A 15,986-nucleotide genomic window follows, 5' to 3' on the forward strand; every position below is an offset into this window, starting at 1 on the left:
GGATAGAAGAAGGAACAGGAGGAACGGATTTAAAACAAATAAAAACAACAAAGAAAGTGTACTTTAATAACACAGCATGTATTGGCTCTACACGCTAATACTTATTTTTGTCAAAAGTTTTAGCAACAAGTAGAATATTTCATGTCTTCCATTCATTTGCAATTGCCAAGATGGTCATCTGTGTATCCATAATTCATCCTACTCTCCATTATCTTCATACCCGCCACTGACGACTCACGAGACTTTCATTCCAAACAATCCACACCCCGAAAATTTATTTTCCCTTTCGCACTCCGCCATCGACCAAAGAACCGACCCAAGACCGCAACCAACCCCTGAAGAACAATCCGTATAAAATATCGAGACCAACCGCGACGCAGGTCGCCGATCAAAGGGCGGCGAGTCGTGATTAAGGGCGAAACGCATGAAAGAAAGAGCGATCGAAGGGGAAGGTTGGTGGAGAGGATGAAACAAGAGGCTCGCTTACACATGCAGGTCAGCAGGGGGTAGACCAGCGCAGGACAGGGCTTGGAACGCAGGAGCGCCTAGAGCCAGGGTGCGCAGGGGGATGCCAAAGAGAGAGACAGAGAGAGAGAGAGACGACGCCGCGCGTCGGACGGAGGCGAACCGACGACGCCGCCGTGGATGAAGGAGAGAAGGAGGGAGGAAGACGGCCGTAGCCTGGCGCCTGCGTGTTCATTCTCGAGGGCTCGCTCTCATCTGAAATCCAGGATACCCAGTCGCGAGCGCGCCGCCGACACAGAGCATTCGGAGGACGGAGGATAACGGTCGCTGACCTGGCTACCACCCGGCGAGAGGCGCAGTCCACCCTCTCTCGCGCTCGCTCCAATCGCTGGCACCCTTGCTCGCTCCTACCAACGGAGCCACAAGTTTGAATCCACGAGGAGAACCGGCCGGCCGGTCTGTTTGCCAGGAAGTTCGTTCGTCTCGTCGCGGTGTTCGACTGTCCTCGCTAGGCGCACCTGAGGGCTTCCAGCAGCCTCTCAACCTCAGGTGACCGTGCTTGGAAAGACTTCCTGCCAGGAAGACCAAGGTGCTCGGTCAGGGAGGCTCGTGTCCCGGGCGCCGGGAAGCCAGAGTTCAGGAGTAACCTGCGGGAGTATTGGGAAGTTTAGGAAGATCTCTAACCTTTCGCCTCAGGTGATTTGGAAAGACATTGGTGGAGAGACTTTGCTCGGGAAGACAAGATAGAGTAGAGCGATTGGTTTTGGGGGTTAGGACGCGCCCCAAGAATTAGTCTTACGGGGAAGGTCCGATTTGGAAGTTTCACTCGCGGATCGAAGAAGTTTTTTCTCCCGTCGAAAAGGTTATAGAAACACAGTGTTCCACGAAGGTAACTTTTTGGGAGACCGGAAGTGATCGGCAAGGTTTGGTATCGTGCATTAACAAGGGTTAGTAACCCCGTGTTCTGAGGCGAGGAGCAACACCACGGAAGGTCAGTTCGCTCGTAAAGAGGAACGACTGGTCTCATTGTGCCGAGCGGTCTCCAGGCGGCGGATTGGACGCTGATCGGGGATTACGGATAAGCGTCGAAGGGGACGAGAAATCAGGTGATAGAGAACTATTTCAGTCATTGATATAGTAATAAGGAACGCTGTATGGGGGAATTGTGGCGGTTGTGTACGCGTCGGTCAGGGTCAACGAGTCCATTCGGGGTTGTTTGGGGAGGAGACGTTCGGAATTCCGTGAGACAACATTGTTTTGGACATTTGCGAAATATACTGTACCTGTATGTCTCTTGAAGACATTTGTTTAAATTAAATGACAGGTTAGGTGTTTCCAAATATGCAATGCAGAGTTTATTCATGCATATACTGAGATTTTCTAAATTCGAGTTATGAAATAGTCATTAGTAAATGTTGTACATTTTCCACTCATTCCCATTCACTTTCGTATTCATTCTTTAAAACAGATATGAATTGTTGACACGTTAAAAAACACCGTATATTTAATTATAATACTGTACCTGTATGTCTCCTGAAGACATTTGTTTAAATTAAATGACAGGTTGGGTGTTTCCAAATCTGCAATGTTTATTCATGCATATACTGAGATTTTCTAAATTCGAGTTATGAAATAGTCATAAGTAAATGTTGTACATTTTCCACTCATTCCCATTCGCTTTCGTATTCATTCATCAAAACAGATATGAATTGTTGACACATTAAATAACACTGTACATTTAATTTTCATAATGAAGCGCACTTCTTAATTACTGGTTTCGCAAATAATTAATTATTTGCGCCGCTTAAATACCGCATTGTTTGAGTTCAATTATTACTTTGATATAAACTGTCACAGCTTGTTTCAAGTAGCGAGTTATTTCACGCATTATTGATCATTCGTTGTTTAAATAAAAAGCGCCGAACGCTCGACCAATTAATTTTCCTACACTGTTGTGATACTATATAATAACACAGTGAATGAAATAATAAGGAATAAAGTCAAACTCCAATGGTAGCGGACATATTAAAATTACCGTATTTGGAACAAAATTAATTACCAAATGAGATACATATAGTCATTAAAGTAAAAAATTTTGTTGGTTTGCATATAAACAAAGCGGATCATAAAAATTATTGCAACAAAATACAATGAAAATATATTTAAAATAAAAGCCCACTAGAGCCATTAATCTTAAAATCACACTCGAGGATAAATAATTCTTTGAAAAATATTTCACACTGCAAGATTAGTGTACTTGATGCATGTTTCTCTGACTGGCAACCTTTTCTTAGTCTTCTCGAGGTTAAGCACATCTGAAATAATCACTTGGGTAAACCGAGGAACAGTATAGTCTTTCTTCTTTTCCTCCAGCTCCCCTCGGAGTGGGTCGAAAGTTGAACAAAGTTGGGCAATAGTCCGCAAAGTCTCAGGCTTGTTTTCAACCAAAAACACGGGAAACTGGAGGAGCACTAGCCGCGGGCGAGGCTCGTTTCTGTTTTCCTCGGTGCTCTTTGAAAGTATTCGCTGTAACGTGTAACAAAGTTCAACCAGGAAATCCGTTAATCCCGTTTGGACGGCTCTGATCAATGGAAAACAGTTTTTGGCCGAAGTAATCGAATTATATTCGTATGATACAAACAAAATTTGTTGATGAAATTGATATTTAAGCTTTTTGGGAATATTAACACATGTGGACGTTTGCTTTTATATTGAAATCATCAAGACTCGCGACGACGATACTTTTTAGAATTAAAGTATATACTATATCAAAGTGAAACAGTGTATTTATATGTCAAAATTGATTTAGAAACGAAGATTGCTCTGATTTGTGTATATTTATTCAGAGCAAAAAAAGTCCATTCAAATGTTCCGTCCCTCAAGAGCACAAATAGTGGCTTTTATCAGTTTTCGTAGTATTCTGTAATAATTTTGCTTCTTCTGGGTTATTTGGACTCCTACAAGTCACAACTCTAAGCAATTTTTATTACTAATTTTGATTTCAACTCGAGTCTAACAAAGATCGTACGTGATATCGTAACCAGTGTGAACCATTCCGTAACTTAAAGCTAGCGAAGCAATTTTCACTTGTAAGCGAGCACCACTGTCGCTTACAAAATGTACAGAATGTTAACTGTCAGCTGGAACACGGAGTATCTAATTGCGAGGGTTTATGTGTTCGCAGAAGCGTTGGGAGTGCCGAAGTAGTTCGTATGCTTCGGTCAGCATCGAGGATTCGAGTAAATCAGGATCTTTGACAACGTAACCGGGACCTGGGGGACTCAAACTACCTGAAACGTACGTAATACACGAACTGCTGGGTGTCGGAGCTGAAACCAATCCTGATCGGTGCACGTGTCCACGATACGAATACGCTCGAACAGCATAGATGCACAGGTAAGTTTGTGTGTGTATCTGTGCGACAGGGCGGGCGGGGAGGGAGGGAGAGTAGGTTGGATGCGTCGTGATTAAAAGCTACCGACGCTGATCGTATATTACAGTCGCCGTGGATGTGGCGTCGCTTAAATAGTCGCTGGTGAACGGTCCACGATTATATGCATTCAGGGCCCTGAGTAATCGAATTGGGAATGGGTTGATAATACTAATTTTTGGGCGAATTGGATGGGATTATGGATTTAAAAAATTGAAAAATTAAAAGTCGATATTTCAGGATTTATTAGAGAGGGAGTGGAAATTCTTTGTTAGGAGAAATTCAAGATTAATGGTGGAAGCCAACAAATCTAAATCTAATCTTCTTCGTGGTTAGGTATGTGAATATATTCTTAGAAATAAAATGATTGATAAATGAGAAGTGAAGACACTTTTCTTTGTGTAACGCGATATTAATATAAATTCGCTATAGTAACACGTGTGTGAATACCACATTGGAAGTAATTATAGTAATGGTAGCAATAAATCCACTTGGAGAATGTTACGATGTAATGTAAAAATTGCAATGTGGGGAAACCTAGTTTAAACGCTGGGTAAATAATGACACCATAAATATACTTTACGATCTTTCCACGCGCGATATTATGAAATTGCGGTGTCATCGTAAGAGCAATCGCCGACGATTAAATTGCCTTCAACATTCACGAATATTTATATTAAATATTAGATTTCTTGATTAGTGACAAGTGTTGTTCGCGTCTCGAAGGAATCGAAACAATTGATAAAATTCATATAATTAAAATAGTTTCTAAGTTTTTCATGTTTTCAGATATATGAACAAACTGAAGCTCCAAAAAGTAGATCTAAAAAGCTTGAATCACTTATACTGTCAATTCCATTCAAATATACGTGGTCCACTCGTTTGTTGTTGGTCCATTTATTAGAATCTGTGTGTAGAGTGAACGAATTAACACATCTCGCTGGTATACGCATTCGAGAAGATTTATTTACTTAAGTAGATGCATTCCAAATACCCCCATTATCCACCTAAAACAATAGTTTGCTGCGTTAGAATTCAAACATTGCACATACGAACATATATGTACCAGAGCATAATATTATGCAGGGCCATCACAAAGTCATTCATACGTATGATGTATTACATGCATGAGTTTCCCTGGATATTGAACCATAAATATTCATGTTATAGAGATCGTTAGCATGAAAAATTAGACGTGTATTTATGAGACCAATTATGGCATTCAATTTTGTGGTTTATTTCAAATTCCGATTGAAAATTGACGAGTTGGAATCATTTAATAAATATTTCTTTCTCGTGAAGAATTTCTTTCTGACTTTTTTATTTCGTTTCTTGTATATAGAAGTTGACTCGAAGTTGGAAATATCCACGTTATCTTCTGCTTCCGTCGATGAATAAAATACATCGAATGTTTGATCGCTAACAATGGCTATCTATATTTGAAGATACTCTCCTTCTCTGGGTCATGTTGCACTTGCATCAGTGAACAGTAATTAATTAGTGATTAGCTACTCGCCGTGGCGAGTGGCCAACGATCCTACCTCGAGCAAATATTGAAAGGAATTTCCCATTCGACTTTCGTCGATATCCGATGCCTGGTGTTGATTTTCGATATTTTCGTGCAAATAGTTGAAATATGGGCCTGTGCTAAGGAAATCTTGCATGCTAGCATTATTTTATTTTTACAAATTAAATTATGTTCCACAGAGTGAAGGAGTAACCCTAAAATATCTTCACTATTTTAAACAACAATAACATATTAACACTACCTAAACTTGGCTTGAGGATAATTAAAAAATAAACACTTACTGATCGAGACAAGCACCCGTATTTCATTAGCATTTCCCAGAGTTATGTCCATCAATTTTTTAAACAATTACAGGGGCCTATTTTGACCGATAAGGGTTTATTTTTAAACCTCGGAGCACACAGGAGATTTTCAGATCACCATGAATCTTACAAGAAAAGTATCCAACTCGTTTATAGTAGAAAACGTTCAAGTAAATTTAAAAATGCTACTAAAATGCTACCCCAAAACTCCGATAAAGTCGCAAGATACATCTGTGTATTTGCAATAAATATCTCTCGATATTTTAAACGATGCCTTTCAAACAGCCACAGAGAAAATTGTCCAGCGGAGTTGCATCAATATTCTCGCTCTGCCGTTTCGATGACACTGGCAATAAATACGTACAAAGTCCAACCCCTTCCGCTATCGAATATCGAAGACTCCTGTAACGACACTATTCAATACCATTCGATAATACCACGATTTTCATGTACGTTTCAACCGGATCGCGATACTACCTAGAAGTGATCCACTTTTTTTCATCTTTCGAGCCATTCTATAAATTAGACGCGTGTATTTCATTTGCATTGAAACTATTTACAACCGTCCGACGTATAACAGGACTTTGAAACCCAGTGGGGCGTTTGAATCACATCTGGACTGTATTTAGTTCTCGCAAAGAAAAATTATTCAAATGAGCGTCGAAGAAACTCATTTGGAGCATCGCATTCCGCGTGAGTTTGAAAGGGGAACACTGCCAGGATTTCTGGGGAGAACGTTGAAGAAATATACAGAAAAGACGATTTAAGTGAAAAAGTGTCGCTGCTGGCTCTTGGCACCCCGTAAAGTCACATTCCCACGCGTGAAACGTCCGACGTAATTAAATTATTCAGCACTATTGAGCACGCTTATAGATACAGCTCGAAATATTCGTAGATACTGGTTGCTTGCCAAAGTCACTTGAAAGCGGAGTAACAGTCTTTATTATAAGAGTATTTAAGAGTTTGGACAAGATACATTGAAAATGGTCGCAGGAATTCGACGACGAAGCACTCGAAGCTCTTACCTGATGCAGTTTTATTTAGTGGTGGATGCAACCGCAGAGAAAAATGAGTTTGTCCATTTGGCGCAATTTATAATCAATTAGAAGAAATGGCAGAAGTGATCAAGCCCGGTGGACGGATACAGCGAAGGAACGTTTGCGGTGCATTAAGGAGAGGACAAATTAATCGACCATTTCAGGAGCGCATTGTCGCTGGAAATGAAAAGTGGGTATTCATGGACGATCCACAAAGAAGACAATGGGTCATGAGAAGACAATTGGAGGGGTGCCATTGCCATGTTCAAGGGCCGGGGAACCTGGCGAAGACTTTATTGCGCTGTTGTCGAACTTTCGTACTTTGGAGCACTTTAAATCTCGAACTGGGGATGCAAGTGAACAGTCGGTCGAACGATATTTATCGACGAAGTTTATTAAAATTTTGAGTGTCCTTGGAAGTGCCTAAAGGGATAAATAATTACGTTAAAGTAAAATACACGTGTGCATATTTCTGATATACTTTATATATATATATATATTTTGTATATATAATGTATATTCAGAAACATCACAGCTCTCATTTAATTTCATTTAATCTGTACCGAAAAGTATCTCAGGCTTATATTTAACCGAAATTACAAAGACATCGATGCTTTTTTAAATCGTATGGGGTATTTTCATTATTGTAACGGTGTAGCTAACACAAAGACAGATTCTAACATGTATATATATCTTCATCTCCAGATGAACTCGTGTGAAGTTAATCCAAAAACTCAATTCCATTTAAAAAATCATTGATCCCGTTGAAATTTTGGAAAATATAATCTTTGAAATAATTTTTTTGCCTACATTGTACGCCCTCCATCAAACTTTTAATAAGATCTTTAATATTTAAGAAGTTTACTGCGACACCCTGTGTATAAAATTATACACGCAACCCCAATATAACTTGTTGTTTACTACAAAAAAAAATATAGGAAATATCGAGTACCCCAAAATTCACCTTGTCCATCGCATTCAAAATCTCTTATCATCTTTGATGCATTTACTCGAACAAAATAATTTCGTTCCCTAAAAATTTTGCTATGAGACGCCCAAGGCGCGGCTTCCTGTCGAGATAAGCCTGTATATCAGGTTTACGAGGCGTGCATCCGCGCGCGAAGGGGGCGCGACCGCGCCATTTGTCGCGGACGCGGATCGCCGCCGGTCCAGGAACTTAAATCGGCCGCGACAATCCCGCTGAGATATCGTCTTGGCTCCCGATAGGAGATGACCTACGCCAACGGCAGCCTTTAATATCGCGAGGATGCGAGCTTAGCGGAACGGCTCGATGAATAGGGCTGGCTCTCAATCGACTGCTTCTCTCGAGGCGCTTTCTCGTTAAGAAGCCGCGCAACGGCGCCGGGTTGACTCTGTGTTAAACGAAGGATACTTTTGCCGTTTTTCTTTTTCCCACCTCCGAGGAGAACAAAAATGACAAGGGAGGATTGTGCTCCGTTTGCCTCTACTTCTCCTTTGCCTTTTCGCGCCCATGGCGGTGCTCGTCGACCATTATCCCCTACCCTCTTCCCTCGCCTCGGCAGCCATTAGTTACTTCTGGGATTGTTCCTGGAAATGAGAAATACTTGGCGCACGTGCGGGTTCCTAACTGGTTGCTTTCTAATATGGCGGTCATTTGGCGCCGTTTTGTGACTCTTGGGTTGGCCATCAGAGGGCTGGTCAAGTGGTTTAATTGGTTTTCTATTTGGAGATGAATGAAGCTTAGATAGAGTATTACTAATAGTCGAAAATATTCACCTTGCTTCTATTTTCCCGATTCAATGGTATTTAATTTATGGAAAAATCATTGTCTGTGAGGTTATGACAGTCATTTGGCGCCATTTCGCGACTCTCGAGCTCGCGCCAGCAGAGGAATGGTAGCTGGTAACCTAGGCGGAGTATCATAAAGAGTTTAAATTTGACTTCCTTGTTTCTCTCGAAATGAATGGCATTTAATTTATGAAAAGATGATTCTGCCCAAGGTTTGCCATGTTTAATCGTGTAACCCAGAGTTGCGTGGAGTGGCTAGAGGTCTGGTTGGAAGTTTTGATTATTAAAAGCGAGTGAATTTTGCACTTTCCAAACTAATATCAGGAAAGTTCTGCGTCGAGGGTGTCAGTTGGCTTGGAAGTTTCGACTATTAAAAGGAAGAAAATTTTATACATTATAAACTAATAATACGGAGAAAGTTCTGCAACAACGTCGCCAGCCTTTCATATACGCGGACGATTCACATAATCGCTCACGGTAATGATTTTCATCCTGCCAACTTGAAATGGCAGAAAGTAAAGTTAAGCTCTTTTTCAAGGAGGTCCGTGTTCGTAAAAAAGGTCGATCGCTCTTAATAGTGGCTTTAGGATGAAAGGTATTCCATTTATTTGATCGTCAATCGTTTGACCTAATGCAAAGGGAGGCGGAGCGTTTTAGCTATGAGAGCAATAGGAATTATGGCGTTTTATCCTGGACCAGTTAATTGCCTCATCAGTGAGGCTTCCCCAAGCGGATTCTGCGTTAGACGTGCTCTTCAGTTGGAAATTACCTCCTACAAGAGAAGGAGGGGGCATTTAGATCAGATTGTACCGTAAGAAAGAGCTGCCATTTACATAGATAAAACTAAACTTGTTGTTCAAACACCTATTCTAGCGTCTCAAGTTGTATTGATTGATGTGTTCCGTTGCCAGTCGTGGACTATGGCTCGGTTTCGAAATTGCAACTTTCGAAACTCCATGTTTTGTCGCTATTAATAACGCAACCTATGGAGTTTGGGTAGTTTGCAAACTTCTTGACAATGGCTCTTTTGTTCGTTACTGAACAATTTCCACATAAGATTACCTGCAGGCTCTTGGAGTATTATTTTTATTGTATTACTTAAAATCAGACAATACGGACGGACTTTAGGATCAGTATTGTCCTTATTTTATTGCTTAAAATCAGTCAACACCTTTCCAATGAGAAATGAATTTCTCCCACTTTAAAATCATGTTTTGTTTCCATTTAGAGTGACTCTTCCCCTCTCATCTCCTCTGAAAATTTATAATTCCTCTCTAATTTGAATTCCTTTCAAAAGTTCTTTGTTTTCGTGTACGATGCCACTTTTACTCCTCCCATCTTCCCTTCCTTCTATCCTCTTACTCCTACTAAATCGCATTCGTCGCGATTCGGCGTTATTCGTCGCCAAATCGGAGCGGATCATTCAGCGGGAGCTTGTCTCCGGCTACACGTGCACGGTAAGTATAATGAGCAGACGGCTTGTGTTAGGTTTTTCGGAAATCCTCGTGAAAGGATTATCCGTGGGAGAAGTTTCTTTTTAAAGACGTAGCCGGAAGGGTTAATAGCGGCTCCTAACGACCGTCGACGGCGGATCCACCGACTGCCAGGAGAAATTCTAAAGACGCACGCGCGCAAGAGCTTCTCCTGGGAACCCCCTTTTCGGAGGTTTAATTCGTTGAACGGCCGCGAGGCCTTAATTACAACGGCGAGCATGCCGTGGTTCTTCCACGCGGCTCGTTAATGGCCTCTGCGTGTTCTCCAAAATTATTCCGCGTCCAGTGACGCATCGAGACTTATTCGAGCTCGATGCTAATTAGACGTGGAGTAAACGGGTATATAGGGTGTTTTGATCAAAGGGAAATGATTTAGTAGCTCGTGAGGGGATGATGATGCTGGAAATATGTTTCAACGAAAGGGGTACTATGGTAAATTTGGTAAAATGGGACACATTACATCGAATGAATTTGAATTACATTAAATTTGGATGTGAGAGAAGTGCCGTAGGAGATTTAGATTGAGATTTTAAGAATTATTTATAGTAAAATTGATAGATGACGCCTTAAATTGGAGGTTGTATATTTGTATTTATCATTGTGTCTGACTTTAAGATGTTCTTTTTTTTAATATTACCTAAATTACATCAATTGTTACCAAGCAGATAATGAAACACTGATTAATAATCGAAATGTAAAATTATATAGAACTAATATTTCGAACTATGCAATAGAATTCCCAGAATTCATTGCCAAGCTCTATTAAAAAACTATTAGACTCACAAGTAGTGTTATGTTATTCATTCAAGGTATATCTCATAAATAAAATTGTTACTCTGACGAAGCACATAATTTTTTAAAAACATTAATTTTTCTTGCATGTTTCTGAGTGTTGAAGTAAAAATATCAGCAAGGAGTTCTTCCAAGGGGTGTGAAAGTTAATTGTTTTGATAACGTGTCCGCAACCTGTGCGCATCCGATTGCATGCACAAAAACCACCGAATATTTCGCGTGATACCGGAGGCAACCGTTCTCGGTAATTAGGTTTATAGGTCCGCACACGGGAAACGCGCATGATTTGCGTTTTTCTGCTCGGAGCATCGAGCTCTCTTTTTGCTCGGCCTACTTCTTCCATTTCGTCGCTTCGAACGTCATTCCGCGACGGAACGCTTGGTTTTTCAATCAAAATTTCGGCGCAACATATACAAGTAACAAATAAATGCTCGTGCCAGATTTGTTTCAACAAGATGTCACACGTTATTCGAAAGGAATATCGGTTGACAAGTTCACAGTAGTTAAAAATATGTATTTAATTTAATATTTAATATATATATATATATTCTTTTAAGTGATTCAACTGATTACAAGTATAAATTGCTATTTTTTATTTATTTTTCGAGATATCTAGCTATTTAACGATTTTTCCTCTGATATTGAATGATTTGGAATTCCACGTGGAAACGCGGTTTATCGAATTGGAGGTTGTTGATATTCTGAACGTTTAGAAGTTTGTTCGCTGAAACATTCGGGGAGGCAAACGATATGAAGTAGGTTAAATTAATACCAGTATATAGGGTCGCTCGTATTTCGTTATCACTTGATATATGAAATCATCTAAATTATTTATATCGATCCTAGAAATGACAAATTAAATAATTGCATGCATCCTATCGTGTACCATTTCATTACAGCATCAATACGCACAATTTATTTCTCGCAATACTAATCGTAATCATATATTATATGTGACCTGATTATGATTTATAAACAACCATTACGTTAATGCACGTTATTTGCATATTTATCTTTAACTCTACGCCTCAAATTTGATTTAATCCATCATTTAATACTGCATGCGAATTTCATTAAATAAACAGACATCGTTATTATTATAAATATACCTGTATGTCCAGCATGGAACGAGCTTCTAAATAACTAGGGATGGTAGCAATGTAGATTCTGCTACATATGAATATAATAAGTACATGGTAAATATTGTGGCATACACTTTTGAAGTTTGTCGACGAAACTTAACGACCCAATGTAAAGCAACCCCATAAGGTTTATTATTCAATGGAACCTGGAAGCTTAAGCACTCCATCGTTTTGATTTAATCGAGATCATCATGGTTAGCATATAAAGTAGAGGCAGATTCGAGGTAGAACATATAACTACTTAAAACTTCGTAGTAGAAAATAGAATAGAAGCAAAAGTCTTCTTAACTGAGTATAGGGACATTAAAGTAGTATCCCTCGGATGTATAAAATAATATTTCGCCGGATACATGAAATGTATTTCCATCAAAAATTTCGTAAGCGGGAAAAGATTATTTTAAGACGTTGAGAATGATGCATTTTTTATCGAATTTTTTTAAACTAATATATCTAGTCAATTTTTATGAAACTTTTTTTTATTCGATATTTGGTGATAACTAGATTGCGAATCACTATGCACTTATAGAACATTTGAATGTGAAAGAACAAGAATATAAAAAAGATTGAAAGTAAAGTTCATATTATAATATTTGCAGAATAAAATAAATTCCTATTTATGATCAATTTTTATAGGGACGTTCACGAAGATTTTATTTTGCATAAAGATCCGCAGTATAGTGATGACAAATAATCTGTTCTCAATACAAAATTCTACGTGGAAAGTCACGTATATGATCATGATTGTAGACCCCTCGCCGCCGAAGATTATCATTCCATATTGAGGCCATTCATGCTACTTCGGTGTGTATACAGTGCCTCTTTCATTGGGGTAATTATGACTTTACTCAGGATCGGGTTACCTTGATCAACGAGCTGTCGCTGTCGATTCTCGAGGTATTTCTGGTACCAGAAATGGTAGTTTGTCGGAAAATCCTGCAGGGCTTTAATGCCTTTTATTCGCCGTCGAGCAGTTTTCGTGGGAAACGGCGAGAAGCCATGTAGAGGCTCCCCATCCTGGCTTCCTCTAACGGTTTAATTCGTTCGCCGGATTGTGAAATCTTAACCGCAGTCCCCGCTGTATTACCACACCCTCTCTGCCCCTCTGTTCATTAAGGGAGTAGCTGAACCTCGAGATTTTACATGTCGACCTCTTTTCGCATTCTGTAATCAGGGAAAATTAATAACTGTAATCGTTCGAAATTCGCCAAGTTTCCTGCTCGTTGTTAGGTGGAAAAGTACGGAATATTAATAATCAGAGGAGTCACGCTCGGTTTTTGTTGAAATTTAATAAATCAAATTTCCTCGTATTCTGTAATCAACGGAAAATTAATAAATGTATTCGTTCGGAATTGACAATGTTTGTTATTCGTTGTTTGATTATTAATATTCTGCAATCAAATGTTCACCGGAGGAGTCATATTCAATTTTGACGGTAAATACATGATTTTGTGGAAAATTTGAAAATTGTAAAATCATTGTGAAATACATTGTGTTTATATATAATCATTAAAATATATTTTGTTATGTTACATTTTCTTGTAACATTTAATCGTATGTTTTCCATATTATAATTTTGAATAGCAGAACAATAAGTCAAGTTATGGACCTAATGTTATAGTACCTAAACATAGCAATCGTAGATTCATCCTTTTAATCATTTTTTCCATCGACCGTACGTGAACATCTGGAAAACAGTTTATCGAAAGTTTCGAGCTGTCCACGCCCTTAAAACTAACGAGTATCGCGTTCAGGATGGATAATATTTGCTCCTCGAGAAAAACAACGCGAAACTTGCCCATTTGCCGTCTCGCGAGAGGTTTATTCGTTATTGACCGCCTCTGGGGCTAAAAGTGCCTTAAGTTATCCAACGATATCGACTTTTCGTTGAAAAGCCAACGATTTATGGTGCGGCTGAAATCCGTGGCGCGCCAACCGCGAAAAGCATTTCCATGTTTAACGACGTTCGGTCTCGATTAAATATCAACTTTTCCGGCGATGACAGCCCCGAAATCCCTGGTGTTTACATTGAAACTCTCATGCAAATTCGTGCCATCGTCGAAACAGCGCGGAGGAATCTTGGGGAAAGTTGTGTTTCGGTAACTTAGCGAACATTTGCCAGATAACAGAGGTTTTAATATTCCATTTGGGTTGAAATAAGTAAATTCACATCGAGAGTCTTTAATATGTTCCTTGATGGAGACTGGAGCTCCTTATGAAGTCTTTGGAAAACTAGAAGACATTTATTAAAATATCTACGAGATATTTATACGAGACTGAACAAGTAATTGCACTTGCTCTTTGGTAATTAAACTTATGAACATTTTTGTGAATCGGTTTTATTGAATTTTTTATTTTAAAAGTAATACTTTTAATTTATTTTTCTGAAGCATTGTCAGTTTATATTTATTTGATTAATGGCGACGTTTCTGCATAGAGTTATTAATTTCGGTGATAATTTAATCTCCAGCTATCCAAGGGGTATTTGCATCGGACGAATAGAACAGGTTACGCGAAGGATATTACATGAAAATGTCGAAGCGGTGAACGTAAATGCAAATTTAGGCGCTAACGAAAATTTCATTTTGAAATTAATTTGGCGCAAGCGAGTCACGGTCAGTAGAAATCGATGGATTTCTGTCTCATTAACACCTGCATCCACAATTTTATGGTGATTGCAGGCAACTATACATAGTGGCGTGTAATCACTTGCCAAATTAAAAATATTGCTTAAGATGATTACATAGTTGATTGCTTCTACTATAAAATCACGTATTATTAAAAATACATTTTTTGGTAGCCAGAACTTGAATAACAATGCTTTTACCACTAGTAACTTGTAGACATTATTTCATCCACAACTTTGAAAATAATTTCCACCCCTTGAGTATCAATCCAAGTTTCACCCAAATTGATAATAATTAATTAAGGGATATGGCTTTTAACAAAAAATTATTTAACACCGTCCGCGTTGCCTTCAACGCAAGGCCAATCATTACTTCTTCCCAGAAAGGCGTGTAGGGAACATAAAATTTAATTTGTTGTAAGACACGTGGATTGGCCACGGCCATTTCGCAGAGCCACGAGTCTAACCAATCATTTTACCCCACCGAATCCTTTCGTCTGGACACGATTCCTGAAATTCCTGGAATAAAAATAAGCTTTCGTTCGCACGGCTCGGGGCTCGATCATCGACCCTCGGAACTCAATAAAGGTCTTTCGTTTCCCTCAGCAGGAGACGGCAATCCTGGCGTGAAAAGGAACACTGTTGAAAAATGGCCACTCTTAGTATTCGTTGGAACAGAAGAATTTCTGAAATGCTCCTTGCGCCAAAATACTTTCTTCGATCAATGCATCAAATTTAACATACTTCAACCCTCAAATGCTTTAATCCCGAAATGTTTCATGCAGTATTTTCCAAAATATGGGGTGCAAGCCGTAGAACGGTGAGTCTTACGATTCTAGATGAGTGCAATATTTATTTCCACTATCACAGTGACTGTTAAAACTCAACATCTGTCAAAGTATATTTTCTTCGTGTAATTTTAAACCTAATACTTCTCTCAGACCTAGACATTATTCTTTCTTAGAGTAATACTTTTCAAAACCTATGGAAACAATTTTCTCTCAGGCCCAGAATGTTTCCTTTCTTAGAATAATACTTTCCAAAACCTGGGAAAACAATTTTCTCTTATGCCTAGAAATTTGTCTTTCTTACAGCAGTACTTCCCAAACCCAGTGGAAACAATTTTCCCTACTCCTTTTCTCAAGCCCAAAAATTGTTCTTCCTCGGAGCAGTACTTTCGAAACCTTTCGAAAACAATTTTCCCAAAGTCGGTCGTTCCTTTCCCGCTAAGACTCGAAAATGCCCACTTTCGACATCGGTCTTTCAACTGTGATTTCCAGCGCACTTTCGAATGGTAGTTTTCGATATCTCTCGTTTGCGGCTGTGGTGTAGGGAAGCGTGAAAGGGAGAGGCGGCAGGCGGTCTTCCGAGAAGCTCCAATTTCGATGATTAAATGGAAGCTAG

At 39.3% G+C, this 15,986-nt stretch overlaps 1 protein-coding gene across 4 annotated transcripts in view; it reads left to right on the plus strand.

The window, feature by feature from the left end:
- LOC128886042 (uncharacterized) overlaps positions 1-15,986 on the plus strand; it is a 107,951-nt gene that overhangs the window by 37,603 nt on the left and 54,362 nt on the right. For 2 of the 4 annotated variants that reach the window (XM_054140566.1, XM_054140572.1), the window contains exons 1-2: positions 347-1,571; positions 3,650-3,861. The exons of 1 other annotated variant lie outside the window; for it this stretch is intronic. The gene's annotated coding sequence lies outside the window, so the exon portion shown is untranslated. Of the gene's footprint in view, positions 1-346; positions 1,572-2,986; positions 3,077-3,649; positions 3,862-15,986 lie in introns of those variants that run through there. One more of the 4 variants, XM_054140567.1, reaches the window with a different exon arrangement.

The sequence above is a fragment of the Hylaeus anthracinus genome, unplaced genomic scaffold (genome assembly GCF_026225885.1).
Source record: "Hylaeus anthracinus isolate JK02 unplaced genomic scaffold, UHH_iyHylAnth1.0_haploid 11982, whole genome shotgun sequence".
In the NCBI taxonomy this organism is placed as follows: Eukaryota; Metazoa; Arthropoda; class Insecta; order Hymenoptera; family Colletidae; genus Hylaeus; species Hylaeus anthracinus.